Source organism: Molothrus aeneus, chromosome 5, assembly GCF_037042795.1.
Source record: "Molothrus aeneus isolate 106 chromosome 5, BPBGC_Maene_1.0, whole genome shotgun sequence".
NCBI classification, from domain to species: Eukaryota; Metazoa; Chordata; class Aves; order Passeriformes; family Icteridae; genus Molothrus; species Molothrus aeneus.
In genome coordinates this window covers 67,090,303-67,108,865 of record NC_089650.1, presented here as the reverse complement: position 1 = coordinate 67,108,865, position 18,563 = coordinate 67,090,303, and the positions used below count along the sequence as shown (strand labels likewise).

Sequence of the window (18,563 nt, the reverse complement as noted above, 5' to 3'; positions counted from 1 at the left end):
TCCATCCATTTGTATTCCCATCAGTTCAGTTGACTTTATCATTATTTTTCGTGGAATCAGTCTCCACCTTCCAACAAAAACTTGGTGTTCTGTATGAGGCCCTCAATTGTTGGAAAACAAGGATCCAGCCTGGTTCCAGACTCTTGAGTTGAGGATCTGTTCTGACTCTATGGACAAGACTGGGAACTCAGTAGATCTCAAGCTTCAGCCTCTTGAGTCAGTTAATTCTTCATCATTTGGGCTAAATTGTCAAGGTTTGTCAGGGCACTGTTGTACTTTCTGACCCTGCAGAGATTTTCTGTATTTTGCAGAACTTTCTACAAGTCTGGAGTACGACCTGACTCAGCAAAGTAATTCGAGTTCTTTTTGTTTACTGCAAAAGTTTTAATGACTGAGACTTCTCAGTCTGTCTTTCTGATTTTTAAAAAGACCTTTTAATCACTTCATCCTAAAAATAGCCTGGAATACTCTAAACAGTAATTGATGTATGAGCAGAAACACTGTGTGATGTCGTTAGAGGTCTGCACTGGTCTTCTGAATGATCTAATTTGAATTTTGGAAAATTCTGAGCATGGAAGGGGAAGATGAGACCTCATATTACTACCCAGAGGAAAGATGAAGATTCTTTTTAATTTTATGGGGAGAATGAGGATGAGGCTGTAACACTGAATCGTAGAATGTTAAAAATAAGGGTTGGGTTTTGTTGGGGGGGGTGGTGGTGGTTTGTTTTGGGTTTTTTTTCCCCAAAAGCTGTGTGAAATGCTGTGTGCTGAGGAGTTATACTAGATTACTGGAATAAGAGAAGTTGATTTCAGGATGAACAAATATTGAAGTACATTTCTTGTTCATACTAAGGAGTAGTTGATGGTTCTGTCAGAGTGTTAACACAGAGAATAATTATAGTAACACAGAATATTTGCAGTGTTGTAGCAAAGCAGATTTTTGATTATTCAGACCCTTTAAATTAAAATTTGCTTTGTAAGTTTACATTCAATTACACACATCAATTTGATCAGGTTTTTGTTTTACAACAGAGATTCTTAACCTTTGCTAAAAACAAGTCCTGTGGAAGTCATTCAAGATAATCATTCAGATTTTGAGAGCAGTGAAAACAGATCAATACTGACTTCTTGTTCTGTGAGTAGTAGCAAATTAAATCCTCATAAACTCAGCTGGGAGGCTGAGGGATGGACAGCTGGGGAAGCAGAGGCAGGATGGAGGGAGGCAGGAGGTTACAGCGGAGGGGCAGATGCTTCAAAAGGAGCAGTGCAGGTGGCACCACTGCCAGGAGGTGGAATTTGAGGTGAGGATTGGTATTTGTAGGGTAGCACATCAGGATCCTGTGTGCATTTACCACTAGGAGCGTACTCACACGTGAAATCCTAATTTTTGCAGCCTTTTGGCTCCTCTGTGACAGATTTGCCAGACTTGGTGTTTTGCAGCCCCGTGAGGTGTTGCAAGGAGCAGATCAGGGATGAATGAAGCAGCTTTCTGCCTTCATCCCCCCAGGTGGATAATGTGAGATGGGGGAAAGGAATTCCTGAACAGGAGCAGGGGCTGAGGAAGCTCTGACATGCTGAAATAGAGCTTTTCCCAGCTGGTTGCCAGAACTGCAGTGCTTTTCCCAAGTTCTTGCAGGTTTATTTCCAGAATATACCAAAGATCAAGCATCTATCTTGCTTTAATCAGAAGACCCCCCTGCTAATGGGGAAGGTTTTCCTTGTCTGCACAACTCTTTGGGATTTTCATGCTGTTGTTTCAGTGAATAATCAGATTTGGTACTTGTTTGCCTTGGTATAGAAGTGCATTAGTGCTGGTGAAAAACTCTGTGTTTGGAACACTGTATTGCCAAGATTGGCATCTTTTATATGGTAAAGGTGGACAGAATCAGGTCCTGTTATTGTAGCATGATTTGTTGTAGTTTCTCTCTAATTATGGCTGATTCCTGCTAGTCCAAGCCTAAAAGTAAGAAACCACTTTGGCATAACTAACAAAATTTTCAAGAAATCATCTGCATTTGGATTTCTGAAAATTCTAAGGATAAAGCAGAAATTCTAGAATTGATTTTACCAGCATAACAAACAGTCAAAGGGTTATATCAACTATTCTCCAGTAGTAAATGTACTTTTTTGCTGTACTCAATATTTGGTCATTTTTACCCTCCTGCTTTACATTAAAATCTTTCTGTCCTTTTTTTGTTTCTACCCTTAAAGCATTTTTTTTAAACTAAAAATGGTTTTAGTTGCTAAGTGGGTTTTCTGATTTTAAGTGCCACAGGTGGCAGCAGGACTGGGGTACTGGCTGAGTTTGGGAATGACAAAGAACTGTACATTGTGTAGTTGTCAATGTTAGAACACGATCTTTTGTTTTGACCTGAAGGATTTGTTTTTACAGTAAAGCAATTTCTGTGTCTTTTGTGTCTGTATTGTCATGTAAATAGTTCTGGGAGCTGCAGCAGAGGAGTTCATGCTCTCAGGGGCTTTACCCAAATCCATCTGTTGTTTTTTTTACCCAAATCCATCCGTTTTGATGGAGATGCAGGGTGCAGGAGGGGAGATCCAGGGTGCAGCAGTCACACAGAGTGCCTTGGGTGGCAGAGGAGTGTTTTTACACTTGTTTATTTAACTGTCTTACGGGAAATGGATGCTGCAGCCCAGTGGAGTTGGCTTATTGAAGATGAAAGGTAATTGAACCAACATGGGATTAAATAAGGCTTTTCCATCTCTCCATGTGACCTGTCTTAACAGCTTTTAACCAAACAGTGGAAAAGTACAGAGTGTGTCCGTGGCCATTTGGCAGTCAGTTTCTCCAGACACAATTTCCAGGGCCTTTGGTTGTTCCTTTCATTTGCTTTAGTCAGTTTGTTGAATTTGATAACAGTATTTGATGTTATTTGATAACAATATTTGATGTTATTTGATAACATATTCTTCAAGTTTGAATCGAAACAGAGAGTGGCAGAACAGAGAAGAATGAAGGAAGGTATGCACTCTGTATAATGTGAATAGAATAGAAATAAAGAAATAAATCACATAAATTCTTGTGTAAAAATGGTGGCTGGGGTCTGCTCAGTGCACAAGGGCTGGTCAAGTGGGGCTTTTTCCAACAAAAACAGTGGAAACTGATATCCAGAGAGAGTTTCCCAACTCCATTTATTCTCAGTTATCTCAGAGCTGTTGACCACTAAGGGTGAAGCTTGCTCAGCTTGCTTAACCACAGGACTGATAAATTCCAGTGGAATTATGGCTCTGTGTGTCAGAGGATGCCTTGAAATTTCTTGGGAGAGGAAGATGACTGACAGAAATGGATCTGAACAGGAAAGGAAGGATGTTATTCTTGGTATTGTTCAGGGTGTTTTTCTCTTCTGTGGAATACAGTTGAATCAATAACAGGAATGACAGAGTAGGAGGCTTGGAAGGGAGTGCAGTGATCAGACCTGATAGTGCTTGCTTAAGGAATCAAACCCCTTGCTGACACCAGGTCTGTGTCAGTGAAGTGCAGGTTAAAACAGCCCAGGAGCCTTTCTGGATCTCAATGTGGCAAAGACTCAGTAATAGGTAATTTTCTTTTTGGGTTAGAAAACTTAGGAGTTGATTAATCTTTTTTCTTTTTTTTTTTTTTTTTTAGAGAAACCATTGAGTTTGGGCATATTTTCATGGGGTTTTTTTTTATTTTTATTTTGGTGTTCTGCTTTGGTTTTCTAACCAAATGCTGAGTAAAGTAGTATTAGGTGTTTCAATCTTCAGTCTTGCACGTTGTGTTATGTGGGTAACAATATTGTCTAATTACAAGACATAGGTCACTGACTGATGTAGAGATCAGGTGAGGGGAACTGCTCTGTATTGTGAAGGGGAGAAAATGTGCTTTGCTATCTCCATTTAATTTCTCTTTCCTCCATTCACAGCATTTCAGTGCTGTCCATGTGTTGTCAGCATTGATCAAGCAGGGATCCTTCCACAGTGAACAGCTCAGACCTGGCTTTTTAAAAAGAGAAGGAATTTTCTTGTGTTTTTAAAACATGTCCATTTAAAAAAGGTTCTTGTCTATCTGTTGCATCCTCTCTAGGTATAAAAGACTGAGCAGTTTCAGGAAATAAAATCAGATGTGATGGTTCATTTCTCTCATAGAAAGATGAAGAATCATCGTAGAATGTCAACAGAGGGAGGTTGTGGTCAGAGCAGGAGGGCAGAATGTCTTTGTCCTCAGTGGCATTTCTTTGGCTGATGACCACGGGGTCACTGTGTCTTTAATTAATATTCTGGGCTAATGCATATAATTTTTGATACCAGAAGTACAGATCTTGAAACCACCTAGGAGAAACTTAGAGTTGCCAACAAGATTAATCCCTCCAGACTCCAGGACCAGCAGTGTCACAGGGAATGACTGATCTGGGCAGGTCACTCTGGACTTTACAGTCAGTGGAGGGCTACCTTAAGAAGTTTAGGGTGGGATTCCTCATTTTCTCATGGAGGGTGCTGGATTTAGTGAAGTGAATCATAATGAAAGCTCTGCTAGTTTAGGACCTCCTTTACCTACAGGGGTACCTGGACAGCTGGTACTTGGTGTGAACAATTGAGATAAATCCCAATATTCCGTGATCAGATTGCTGTGCTTTGTAAGAAATAAGAGTTTACTACAGATGTGGTGTTTTTCTGTGAAAATCTGTGGAATCTAGGTCTTTTGTGTCTCAAAATGAAGACAATATATGCCAAAATACGCTTTTGAAGGCACAATTGAAAATTATCAACATCACACTTCTCCTTTTTTTAATATATGTGTTGATTTAGAATCTTTCTTGAGTTGTAAGAATTGAGTCAAGCAGTTGGAGGGGAATGTACTGGGTTAGAATAAAATTAGTCTATTGAGTGTGGATACATAATAGACACCATGGTGCTACCTTGGCCACTGTGTCATTAAAATCCCAGAAATAGTCCTGATGAGTTTTATTCTGTTCTTGTAATCAGACTCTGCAGTGCAGTTGACTGTAGTCCTAAAATACTTGTATGGATTGAATAAGAGGTGCAGAATTACAGGGCTGTGCTCTGATGTTCCCAGATGATTTCACCATCTCTGGACGTGTCACCTGCTGTTCAAATAATGAAGGGAGGAAAATTAACAATTGAGTCATGTTGGTGAAAATAGAGATTTTATTGGAAGGTTTGGGTGGGCACTGAGTGCCCTGCTGAAAGGATTAGGTGGGATTTTTCCCATTTGGTGCTTGCTTTACACCCAGGTGTAAATGTTAGCATGGAATAGAACATTTCAGTTGGAAGGGACCTACAGTGATCATCTAGTCCTGAGCAACTCAGGGCTTGCTGAAGGGCTGCAGCATCCAGGTCATTGATAAAGACCTTGAACAGGGCTGGCCCTAGGGCTGATCCCTGGGGAGCACTGCTGGTGACAGTCCCCAGGCAGCTGGAACCTCTTTGAGCTCTGCCCTTCAGCCAGTTTGTCACCCAGAACTTGCTCATCCCACAGTGGGACAGCTTACCCAGAAGGGTGCTGGGAGTGCCAAAAATCCAGAAAAACTAAATCCCCTTCATTCCCTGGGCAGTTGACCTTATTATATAGAGATAACAAATTAATTAACCTTGTGTTGATGGTGCCTGGCAGATGTATCCTTCAAAAAACCCTCAGCAGCACCCAGTATAATCCTCTCCATATTTTTTTCCCAGGAATTGAGGTCAAAGTAAGGACTAACAGGACTAAGTCTTGTTCTGTTTTTGGCTGGGATAGAGTTAATTTTCCCTAGTAGCTGGTGCAGTGCTGTGTCTTGGATTCAGTGTGAGAATAGATTGATAACACTCTGATGCTTTTGGTTGCTGCTGAGGAGTGATTATTCCAAGTCAAGGACTTGCAATTTCCCAGGCTCTGCTGATGCAGACATGAGTGGGACAATGGCCCTGGACTGGCCAAAGGGATATTCCATCCCATGGGACATCATGGCCTGTATGTACACTGGGGGGTGTTACCCAGGAGTCAGGGGTATTTTGGGATGTGCTGGGCATCCAATCAGTGACTGCTGACTTGTGCATCACTTGTTGTCTCTCTTCTTATTATCTCCCTTCTCATTATATTATATATTATTATTATTATAATGATATTTGACTTAATTTAAATTATTAAACTGCTTTTATCCCACCCCATTTTTTAACTTTTCCCAGTTCTCCCCATCCCCCTGTGCTGGGAGCAAGAGGCTGTGTGGAGCTTAGTTCCTGGCTGGCATTAAACCACAACACTTTTTGGTGTAAATTCTTCTCAAATTCTTTTCTGCACAAGTGGATGTCTCTTGCAGATAGTTTAATTACCGTGGATTATTTTAGGTATCATATTGATGACATGGGTGAGCAGAAGGAAAGGGAATGGGGTTGTCATGACTACTGTGATTTTTTTATTTTTTTTTTAATTTTTGCGCTTCGATTTAAAAATATTTTTATCTCTAAATTTTTAGGGATAAGTAATATCCTTTGCTGATTGTAAATTACTGGTCATACTTCAGATTCCAGTAATTCTAGCAGAAGCAGTTTTTCAAGACATTTTTTCCTGGAAATCAGAAAAGGGTGAAGGGAAAGAGCATTCTCTTGGCAACTTATATAAAAGAAAACTGGGTTAGCTTAATAGTTGAGTATAACTTACTGTGGTGCTCACAAAAGGGCTTGATTTGTTTCAAATCAAGTGATTTTATATAGAATTTTTACAGATTTTTTTTTAAATGCTGGTAATTTTTGCTTGAGCTAGTAAATGCCTGCAAGCTTGCAGCTACTATTACTAACAATAATTTCATTGTTTTATTTAAATCAATGTAATTATTTTTCCACGAGGAGATCTTGCAGAGCTCATGCCTTAGTTGTGGTCAGGAATGAGTTTCACTTGTGGAACTGCTTTAGGCCTTTAATTATTTTATAGCAAAGGGAAAACTGATGCAATTTTAAGGTATTTTCAGTCATTCAAAGGGTAAATGAACTTCTTCATGACTAATTAAGTAAATATTTCTCTAATGCACAAGAGTGGGTGTCTTTTCTCTTCTGGGTGTGTTCATTCTTGACCTTTGCATTACTTGGACCATGAACATGGTAATTCAGGGACAGAATTTCAGTGTTTCCAGCATTGATCATGCAGGGATCCTTCCACAGTGAACAGCTCAGGCCTGGCGTTTAAAAAAGAGAAGGAATATTCTTGCATTTTTAAAAATATGTCCATTAAAAAAAACAACAAATAAACCCAAAAAAACCCCAAACCTTGCTTAGATTATCCCTAAACATACATATTGATGTGATTATTACCTACACAGTTCCCTCCTGAATTTGATTGATGCCTCTGGCCTCCTTTATGTGCTTACTCAGCGACAGCAGTGTCTCTGCTCTGATTCCCAAGCTGCTTTTAGCTCGGGTTGGTGATATAACCAGATCAGTCCAAGCTGAAAATGGGTTCATTTGTCCTGTTTCTCAGCCCTTGCTGAATTTGCTGGTACATGAGTAGGCTGCCACTTGTCCCCCTGGCTTGCTCAGTCTCGTTCTTGAACAGTCTGGCTGTCAGTGTTGGAATTAAATGCAGGAAAAATGATTTCTCAGTCATCCTTTGGTTGCTGGTATCTCTTAACTGGGTGGTTTTGTGCATGAACTGCAGGCTGATAATTTCAGGTATTAATTTTCTGAAAGACTGAAATGCTTTTTTTTTTGGGGGGGGAGGTAATTTGAAACAACACTGAATTTTTTTGGGTTTTTTTTGTGAAACCTAGTTAATATTATTGACTGATATAAATTATAGGATGAGGAATCTCCAGCAATGGATTTTTATGCTGACTGTGACAAGCAGCTCACTCAGCTGAGGAGCTTGTCTTAAATCCCACACCTGAGCTACTTAAAGGAGCAGATCTGAACAGAGGCTGTGAATTTGCAGGAAGTGTAAAAGGACTTTAAAGCCTTGTGTTGTTGAAGATATTTCTGTGCAGTGTCTTCCTTTACAGTTGGTTTTTAAGGTGTGTAAAGCCAGAAGCATCAGGTGTGAGAAGTGATGGGTTTGGCTCTCCCAGCCCTGCATTCCCATCCTGTGTATCCATGGCTGTTCCTGACCACTCTTCCCCAATCCACAAATGCTGGATTTAAAAGTACAGTTTGCCCATGGTGGTGACAAATTCCACTTTTCTGGTCACACTGAAAGCAGGAGAGAAATGGAAAAAAATCCTGATTTTTTTTTTTTTTCTCCCCCCTGCTTGTTTTATTTCTACTTCTCTGACAGGTGTTGCTATGTATGTCAAGGATCTTGTAGTTAAACGAGCACAGTCTTTATTTTAAAGTGAAAATAGGATTTTGGCAGAAGTTGGAAAATGCTCCTACTTGCCCTGGGCAGATTGTTTCTTTCCAGGGGGGGTGTGTATATGACAGAGGCTGGAAAAGAGAGGGATAAATGTGTGTGGGCACTGGCAAGAGGCCACACTGCTCAGGCCATGCTCTGTATCATCCCTCCCTTCTCCCATTGCCTTGCAGAGTGTACAGGCTCAGCTATATAAAATAATACATTTATTGCAAAATTGTGTTAAATGAGCTCATCTCAGTCACTCAGCAGTTATGAAATCCTGCCAAGTGCTACACGTCTTGTAAATTTAGAGGGTTGGTTTTTTTTTTTTGTTTTTTTTTTAATTTGCAAAGGATGAAATACTACACAAGTTACTGAGGCAGAGAGAAGGCATCTTCCTTCACCCATAACATACTGAGGCACGAAGAGTGATGCTGAGAGCCAAGGTTTCTGATCTGACCCTCCTCCTCAGAGCTCCTGAATGTGAAGATTCTCAGCTCAACAGAGGCTGCCTGCTTGTGGCAGGCAAAATTATCATTTGCACTCACAGCTGAGGGTTTTGATGGGGTTGGTGACCAGCTCTAGCACAGCACAGCTCCTTTTCCTTCTCCTTTTCCTTCTCCTTCATCACCAGCTTGGAACCAGGAATGGGTGAGACTTCTGCTGCTTCCCTCCTAACGAGGTACGAATTCCAGATCAAATGTTAAGAGCTGCTTGTTTCTACGTGAAGAAATCAGATTCAACCCCTGGATTTGCTCCAGGCAGGGATAGCATTACATGTGACTCTTGTCTTTGAAACTGTTAAAGCCTGCTGATCTGACACAGCTAGGGATGGAATTAAAATATATCAGCATTTCAGAGATGGGAGGCAGAAGGAACTGTTGGGTAATTTAGTCTGACATTTAGGGTGTTGCAGGTCATTACATGTAACTGTTACTCTCTGTTTCGAGCTCAGTAGCTTATGTTTGACTGAAAAATTGAAAATTAACAGGCATCTGCTGAAAATGCTTTTCAGAAGGGCAGGCTGGTTTATTTGGGAGTTACTTAGAAATGAGGATTTCAGTATCTCTCTTAGTAATTTGTTCTATGGGACAAACAGTCTGTGCTTGCTTCTTTCTCTTTTTTCTTTTCCTTTTTTTTTTGTGTTTTGCTGCATTTCTGACTTGGATATGCCTAATTCTCTGTAGTTCCATGGGGATTTTAAGCTGGCATAAACCAGTAGAAATGCTGAAAGAAGCAGTTAGCATCCCCCAGTCCCTGCTGGATACCAGCTGGACCCTGGTCCTGGCTTGGTGCTCCTATAACCGTGGGTGAACCCACTGCAGAACCAGCCACAAAAGCAGCAAAATCAGATTTCTCCAAGGTCAGTTCCATGATCTAGTTCATGGCACAGCTGCATGAAGGGGAATGAACAGTCAGGGATGAGAAATGGGTGAAGGTGGCTTCAGCAGCAGGTGGTGAAGCCACAGAGTTACTTTCAGCTGTTGGTTCTTGGCCCTTTCCTGATGGGAATAGTGGTGGTTTGTGTTGCCCTGCAGCCAGCAGTGTCTCTGGGTTCATTCTTCTGGTGTTAAACACCAAAACTTCACAACCAGGTGTGTGTCAGAATGCTGGAATGAAAAAAAATTACAGTTACTTGATGTAGCAAAAGCTGTTCAAGTGTTATCTAGGTATTAACATTTACCTTGCTGTTGAGTTTTTAGTATCTGTGTTGTAGTAATTGGTAGATATACACAAGGGAAAAGGGCTTTGGATTTACTGGAGGGCTTATATGAGGCGAATTAGTCTGAGTGTTGGCAGGTAGAATGTGGAAATTCTCAGTATATGATGACTGCTTTTAGTAAAGATTTTTTCGAAAAATAAACTCTGCTTTAAAGACACAAATTGGTGTTTATCTTAAGACCAGATGTTGAACAGTATTTAGTGCTAAACCAGGTGACCTTCACAATAAATAATTTTGTTCTCTCAATGGAATGATTATTTCTCTTAGGGAGAGCATTTGGTAAGAAATCTCTGTGCCAGCTCTCATGCTTTTAATACTTCATTGTGGTTTGTAATAAGAGGAGAGCATCTTCAGGCTGTATAAATCTCAGATTTGCATCATACTAACATGGTATTAGTTTATTGTGCTTCTTCTGTAGTCTGAGGAGGAGGAGGTTTTCTGAGATAGAGGAAGAAAGAGCTGAGACTGTAAAGACCAAGATCCAAGGACAGCTCAACCCCAGCAAGAGAGGATTGTGCAGTCTGGGCAAGGGAATGTCTATCACCACAAAACACTGTGGAGTTACAAACTAGAAATTCAGAATATACCCATCTCCTGGAGCATCACATACTGATGTTTTCTGTATAGATGGAAAAAGATTTTTTTCCAGATACTGCTGAAAGTGTTGACTGATCGTTTTTTTTTTAGTACTGTCAAAATAATTTTTGTTGTTTTCATTTCAGTTTACCAGGAACTCTTACTGTCGTGAAAGTTGTTACATAACATTGGCCTGTATTTTCTTGCCAAAAGACTCCAGTATTGTTTAAGCAGAGGTGCTGAGTGGTTGATTCCATGTTTCTCCTGGTAGCACAGAGCAAAACTTCCTTGTATTTAAGACTGAAAAGTATTCAGTTTTCTTCTGAGATGGATTTGGTTTTGGATAATTTGTGAATTCTTTCAGCAAGAGTTCACCTTCACAAGTTTCAGCTGGTGCAGGTCTCACTTTACCCATGGGAGCTGCAGAACTCAGCTGTGCAGGCTTGTTTGCAGAGGAATCTTCTTTCCTCTTCCATTTTTATTCAGGAGCTCCTGACAGCCCAGGTCATCAGAGCTGTTGCCACCACTTGTGTGGGAACCCTTTTTCCTGAGGTCTGACCCAGTGTTATTCAACTCAAAACCATCTTTTTAAGTGACCATCTGATTTTGGACTGCCTTAATTGAAACTTCTCAAAGTTGCCTGGCCACACTTGTGCCAAGGATGTTCTGCTGCTGTACCATGACAGTATTGGGTTCATGGCTGGACTTGCAGGTTTTTTTCCAATCTAAATAATTCTGTGTTTCCCTTCTTCAGGTGGTCTGCTGCTACTGACTGAGCCTCCAAACTTTGATACCTTTCCTGCCTGTTTTACTTCCCTCTATACTTAATTTCTGGTTGGCATCTGATCCTGAGTAGTCTTGTCCCAGGCAGTGCCTTGTGACCTGTATTTTGTAAAATCTTCTGGTTGAATCTGTGGAAAAGCTTGCTTGGCTGAAACTTTTCTGGCAACCTGCAGTTTTTATAGGGGAAATTACCATATTTCTCATTTAAAATTCTTACTTTGGGTTTTTATTGAAGACAGCAAAGAGTGCCTTTTCTGTTTTTGTTTTTGGTTGTTTTTTTGTTGTTGTTGTTGTTGTTATTGTTTCTTTTTTAAAAAATATTTGTTTCAGTATTCATTGTGCAGATGTGTATTACCATAGTAAAGCTGTGAAGTAGCCAAGCTGTACTGATCTTCCCTGGAGGTGGAATAGTTTAAAAAGAAGGTTTTGTGGTCTGCTTTAGTTGTTTATACTTCAAAATAATTTAAGAGAAAGGTGCCTTTTTATTTACCCAGCATTTGCAAGTAAACCTTAAAAACCTATCACAGCAAATAGTAAATAATTTTCTTTACAACACAGGGCCTCTTTTTTCTGAAGAGATGGGATTCTTCCCAGCCTTCAAAGTTTTCAGAAGATTGCTCCTATTTTCTCCTTATTATGTGTCAAATTGTAAAACATAAAAAATTGTTGACAAGCTATTTAAAAAAAAGATATCCAAGATTGACACCTTTTGCTAAAATACCATTTAACTTCTTTTCAGGTAGAAAATAATGGCTGTTAGAAGAGAAGATCAGTAAACAATGCTGAAATAGAAGTTGTTTGGTATTTTTTTGGTTTTGGTTTTATTTTTTTTTAATTTTTTGTTTTGGTTTTTTTTTTTTTAAGAAAGAATCTTAAATTATTAATTGCTTCTGAGACCTTAATGCAGTGGCTTTGGAGTTTTCCAAAAGGAGCAGTGGGACTCACTCTCAATGCAGTTTCAATCTGCTGTTGTATCTATAACTTATTACTGTATATTTTATATATATATTATCATATATAATATAATAATATATATATTATATAGTATTTGAAACATTGAATAAAAATGAAGTTTTGTACTTGGTTCAAGCTGTCTGGGTGCCTTCTGGAGATGTAAAAGTACAGTTATAAAGGAAACATCAATTTTCTCGTTGGCTAAAAAAGGTGATTGTGGTTGTGTATCACTTCTATGCATCAATTCTGAAGAATTTAAAAAAAAAAAACTACAACTAGAGAAACCAAAAGCTTAAACTAATGGTCCTTAAACTATCTGTCTCTTCATTGAGCTGTGACTGAAACCAAGAACAGGGCAAAGAGCTTTGCCCTAAGAAGTCGTGGCTAAAATGTACCAGACATGAACCAAACAGGAAATTCTGCAGAGAAAAAGGGGAAATAAGAGCTTGGATCTTGTTAATGAAAGTTTTGGCAAGCTGACCTTTTGGGCCTTTTTGAAAACTCCAGTGTGGGATGCATCACGACTGGTGTTGGAGTTTCCTGGGTCTTTTCTGACCACAGTGGGGGGAAAGGTTCCTTTTTGTGCTATGTTTGCCATCAGGTGCAAGTCTCTGGCAGGAGGAGATGGAGCATTCCCTGCAAGTATCTGAGGGTATTTTTGGGAAGCAGCTTTTTGGAGGATGGGATGGAGACTGGTCAGAAAGGAGCCTTTGACAGGAGTGGAGACTGAGGAGGGCAAAACCAGCAGTCTCTGGAAATGTTCAAGCAGGGAAAGAAAGACTTATTTCAGGGATGCATAGGGATTTGTGAAATTAGGTTTTAATGGATTGAGAAGAAGTTTGAAAAAAAAAAAAAAGGAAAAAAGAAACCACAATGGACCAGGGGAGTTACTTAAAAGTCTTTTATTCATCTTGCTTTTAATTTTACTATTCACAAGTCCCATGTTTTATGTATTTTACTAATAACTTGGAGCTCTGGAGTTTACAGTGCTTTTAGTGTTTAATGATGCTCATTCTGAAGGAAGGAGCAGAGCTCTTCCATCACTCTCTGTGACTCAGAGTCCCAGAGCAGGGGTGGGAGAGGCAAAATGGGAACCTTGAGGCAGCCCTGGGCCAGGAGGCTGGAAATAAACCAAAAAAAAGTGTCCTCTCAAGGCTGAGACAGAAGGTTTTATTTGTATTTTGAAGAGTCAGTAGAATTCTTGCACACAGGTTTGGAAAAGAACTGCAGAGTGAGACCTCCCTCTGTTCCAAGGGTTGGTCAGGAACTCAGCTGGTGGAGCTCCATGTTGATCCAGGTGTGAGATGGATGAATGTTACAGAAAACAAAAGAAAACCAAATCTTTCATGGAGTCCATCCCATGGCTCCCATGCATAACCTTTATATGAAAAGAGAGGAAGTCTAAGAGCCCAAGAATCCAGACAGATCACCAGACAGGCAGAGATTAAATTGGAATTAAGAAATTTCAGCAGGAGGAACATGGCAGAGAGAAACCAATGCACAGGTGGGGTCACTCACAGAAACAGAATGTCTGAAGAGTATGTGTTAAAATGAGCATATTTAACATAAATACATTGTCTAGAAGTTTCCAAAATACATATGAAAAAAAGGGAAAAAAGCTAGCAAGAACTCTCTTACAGTCTTTAAAGTTACTTACTTAGTCTGAGATGACAGGATGGGGGGAAGAGATGCAGTGGTTTCATCACCTCCTATAGGTGAAGACTTCAGAAATCAGCTTGTTGAGGCATTCCTGTAGAAAAGTACAGGATTTAAATCAAGTTAGAAGAAGACTTGCAGCACAGCTTTTGACTTAATCTCAGGATGATATTGCTCTGAGAATAAGGCAGATGAAAATGACAGGCACTGGTGCCTGCTGAGAACTGGATGCCCTGGTTTTCAGAACATCTCAGTGGGTTGAAAGGACTAACACTGGGAAATTGGTCAAGCAGCAGATAAAGTTCACCTGTGTGCCCTGTGAGAAAAAACCAAAATGGGATCATGAGTGCAGAGTGAGGATGGGCTTGAGAGTACTGTTGAGATGCCTGAGGCAGGGATTAAAAAATCCACCTTTCTTCAGAGGAAAGAACCATCTGTGATAAAAGGGTCATTTTGAGGCTTTGGAGACCTGGTTTGCCAGACTCTTGAGGAAATTGGGGCAGAGGAGAGGTTTTCTCCTGCATTAGCAGGACATGCAGGAGGTGATAGCTGTCACTAGGAAGAGGAGAACAGAGAAAATGCTCTGGATTTTCCACAGTGTTTTAGAATGCCACTTCTGCAGGGAAAAATCCCCAAAAGAGGCTTAAACCAAACTGATGGGCTGAAAAGGAGGAATATTTTCCCTCCCAAAGTATGGAGGTGGATGGCTGGATGGCAAGTGTGCCCTGGGCTAGTGGGATGAGGGAACTGGGGAAACTCGTGTTCATCCTAAATTGAATCCAGACAGGATTAAACAGGTCCCACTTCTGGAACTGCTGGGAACAAGGGAAAGAAAGTGCCTGGTTTTGTCACAAACTTTGTTCATAAATGGGAAAATGAGGTGACTGGAAGAGGTGTGGAGAGGGAAGCAAGAAAGGAAAAACTCTGGAACCTGCCAGGATTTGCATTGTCCTTGGTGGGATTCAGTGACAGAGAGAAAGAAAATGGTTTTGGATTCTAATTTTTAATCAAGCAAGCGACTGAAAAAGGCAAGAAAGAAGGAAGGACCTGCCCTGGAAGGGCAAAATGAGCACTGAGGAGATTGCTCAGAAACAGTTTCATTTCTCTTACTTCACTGTAGGTTTTTTTCTGTGCAATAAATGTATATTTTATCTAGTTGATTCTAGTAAAACTCAGCTCTGGAATTAACAAACATGCTCTTGTGTCTTTTGGGTGTCTCATCATGAATGGGTGGAAGCAAATCCACCTCTTACTCTTGAGGCGCTGCCAGGCAATTTGTGATAGCACAAATCCAAGCACTTATATATGAGTGAGGTCTCCAGAAATCACTGACTTGGACATACTAATCATATCAGTAAAGAGAGGTGCAGGAATGACCATTTCCATCATGGACAGTTCTAATGAAAATGATTTTTTTAAGTCTTATGCTCCTCTGGTTTTTGTTTAAAAAATAAAAATGGGGAAACAAAAAAGATTTTTGAAAATTTGAAATTTACCGTTTTGACCAGTAGCAGAAATTGTAAGAAGGTTTTGCTTTGGTTTGGTTTTTGGTGGTTTTATTTATATATTTATGTGCAAATTAGCAGCTTTTGAAATGATGAGAAATCAGAGAAAGAAAAGGAAAATCTTTTGTACTTTTAGACCAGCAACCATCCAGAGCTGGATGCTTTGCTGGGCTTCTAGATGTGTTTTAATAAAGAGAATTTTCCCAGTTTTTCAGGCTGAGTGAAGTTGGGAGCAATTTGCTGTATGATACGGAATACAGTGAATCAGCATTTGCAATGGCAGCTATTTATAGTCACTCTATTTTTATTCAAAGCAAAACAATAGCACTGAATTTCAGGCAGTTGGACCAGACACTCAGGAAGGTCTCTTTGGAAGCTGAGGGGGGAAAATAATCTCATCTTGCTGGATCTTGAGGGCTGAGCTCCGCCGGCATCTCCATTTCAGTGCCGTCCTCCAAAGGTGAAATCCGGGGAGCTGTGCTGGGGAGCTGCAGGAGCAGATGCCTCTAAAATGTGGTTTTTATCCACTCTTCAGGGGCTATCAGCATTCCTTGCATTTTCTGCTTGAAGGACTGAGCAATGTAATTAATGCCTGTTAATTTTAACCATCTCTTCCAGGTTTTCTGTGACTCTTCCACGTCCTCCTGCTGCTGCTGCATCCAACGTGGATCTGAATGCTGTGGCTACAAAGGCTTGTCACTGTCTCATGCTGGGTCCCTCACATCCAAGAGCTACTTGGCAGTTTCCAAGGCAACCACCTGTGGAATAATTAAAAAGGATGAAATGTTAGCGTGCCAGATCTAAGGAATTCTTGCCTGGAGAGAGCGTTTCACTTTCTTCACGTCTTGAAGAATCAAAACGTGCTTCTGCCAGCAAAGTTAAGGTAGTACAATTAAAAAGTAATGGTTTATTTTTCTGGAAGTTTTGAGGTGGAGCAACGAGCCTGATATGGCTGTATGTTGTACAGAAATGACCATGATTCCTTCTGGGTTAATATTTTGGGTAGGTTTAAATGGAAAATGCACAAGAAAGGTGGTGATGGGAAGGCAGTAATCAGCATTTTCTATTAGTAAAACAGTTGCATGGAGTGTTTTGCACTTCATGCCGTCTTCCCTCGGATGATTTTAAGCTGGGAAGGACTAAAATGGAGCATACATTAGTTGGAGCATAAATATAGGAAGTGCAGCCTTCATGCCAAGTACACTGAGATTTCTTTGGCATTCAGTGCAGTGATGGATATAAAAGGAATCTAGGAGTGGGCTCACTGCAAAATGACAGTCAGAATCAAGGCTTGATCTTTATCCCAGAGCTTAAAGGGTGGGCAGTGCCTAAGTCCATGCTGAACCAAACTGATAATCAGGTTTAGCTGCTTCAGTGAAGCAGCAGCTAAAACCATTTTGAAGTCACATATTCCCAGATTCAGAGCTGAAATTGCACGGTGGGGAAAAAAACCAAATATTAAGCAAAAGAAGCCTGTCAGAATAACAAAACATGGCAAATTTGTTTCTGAAAGTTTGAAACGTTGCTTCAGAAATTGATGGCAGAGGTGTTAGACTTCAGATAACTGGAAAAGTTCTTCTCCAAGTATTATATGTTACTGGATGTATTTGCTTGTTATATCTTCCTTCTCTGCCAGTCATTCAAATATAGTTGAATAGAAAAATATTATTCATTTCTGACAATGGAGTTAAATGGAGAAAAACCACATTCCCATTCTTCCCATAGTCCAAATAACTGCTCAGTTCAGTCTGGTTACCTTGCCTGATGCTCTTGTACAGTTAATTTTAGGCGTGATGCTTTTGTGTAATTTATTTTAAGGAAAAAAAAAAAAGAGTCCTAAATTTTGAAGTAGAAATATTTGGGATGCCATCTGGGCTTTACATAATAAATTTTTCCTGCCAAAATGTTTGTGGGATTTTGTTGGGATGTGAATGGGATTTCACATTCCATCCCTTTCCACAGCACAAGAAGATCATTGTTTTTTAGATATGGTGGGTCCAAGAAGAAATAAGAATTGTGTGGTAGCAGCTCTGTGATCTGAGGGAATACAAATAGAATATATCCAGTAAGGACCCTCTCACCTTTTTTAGATGTTACCTAATTTCAACAGCAAATATTTGCAGGTACCAACTGAGTACAGCTGCAGTTTTCCACCCTGATGCTTGATTTCCTGTCCATTGGTTGGTTGTCACCACATCTTAAATGCCAGAATGGTTTTCGTTCTGCAGTAATTCCTCAGCCTGTTAATTCCTTTCAGTGTGGAGCTGAGGAAAGTGGGTTTTTTTTTCAGGCAAATGCTGTTGTCACATGTGGAAGGACTGTGCTGGCAAAGTGTCTGCAGCAAGCACAGTGAGGAGGATGCAGAATTGAGACACTCTGTAGGTAGAATGAAGGTAGTTGGTGTCTGTGGATCCAGATCCTTGATCTTCCCAAGCAGCATCAGTAACTCTCAGAGATGGAGTTGGGTACTTGTGAAGGAGCACCCGAGTGTATTTGTGGAAGCCTGATGTAGTAGCAATCAGGCACAGTAATGCAGGATTCCCAGGAGTGTACACAGAGGAGTTTCAGCTTAGATGCTTCTACAAAACATCCCAAACACATACAGACATCTCCATTTTTCTGTTTTACCTCAAATGCTGTGGGTGAGGTTTTTCTCATGGAGCTTCAATGTCCAGGTGCTGCTGAAGCCATTGGGAGCAGCTTCCTGACAGTTCCTATTCCAGACCCCCTTGAAGGGGATGACCTGTCTCTAAAAAGGTGCCTGTAGAAATTAATCCATTTTTTCCATGGATAGTTCTGCCTGGATTTAGATGATTTAGCCCAGGTGGCAACCCTTCCAGGAGCTTCAAGTGTGCAGTTAGATATATTTGTATATAAAATTAAGATTTTATGTATTAATTATAAATGAATATATAATTAAACTAATATGTAATTAATTATAAAATTAATTCATCCATGCTTGTTTCTTTATATTCCATTCCTATTCCAGACTTTCCAGGTCTGAGTGGAGTTGCACTTGATCACTGGTACAACCCCCTTAATCATCCTCCTCTTCCCAACTCTGATGTTCA

The 18,563-nt window shown here is 40.2% G+C and overlaps 1 long non-coding RNA gene across 1 annotated transcript in view; it reads left to right on the top strand.

Moving 5' to 3' along the window:
* Positions 1–18,563, top strand: part of LOC136556812 (uncharacterized) — a 115,541-nt gene that overhangs the window by 19,600 nt on the left and 77,378 nt on the right. The window contains exon 2 of the long non-coding RNA XR_010783700.1: positions 16,111–16,375. This is a non-coding gene — a long non-coding RNA (uncharacterized lncRNA). The remainder of the gene's footprint in view (positions 1–16,110; positions 16,376–18,563) is intronic.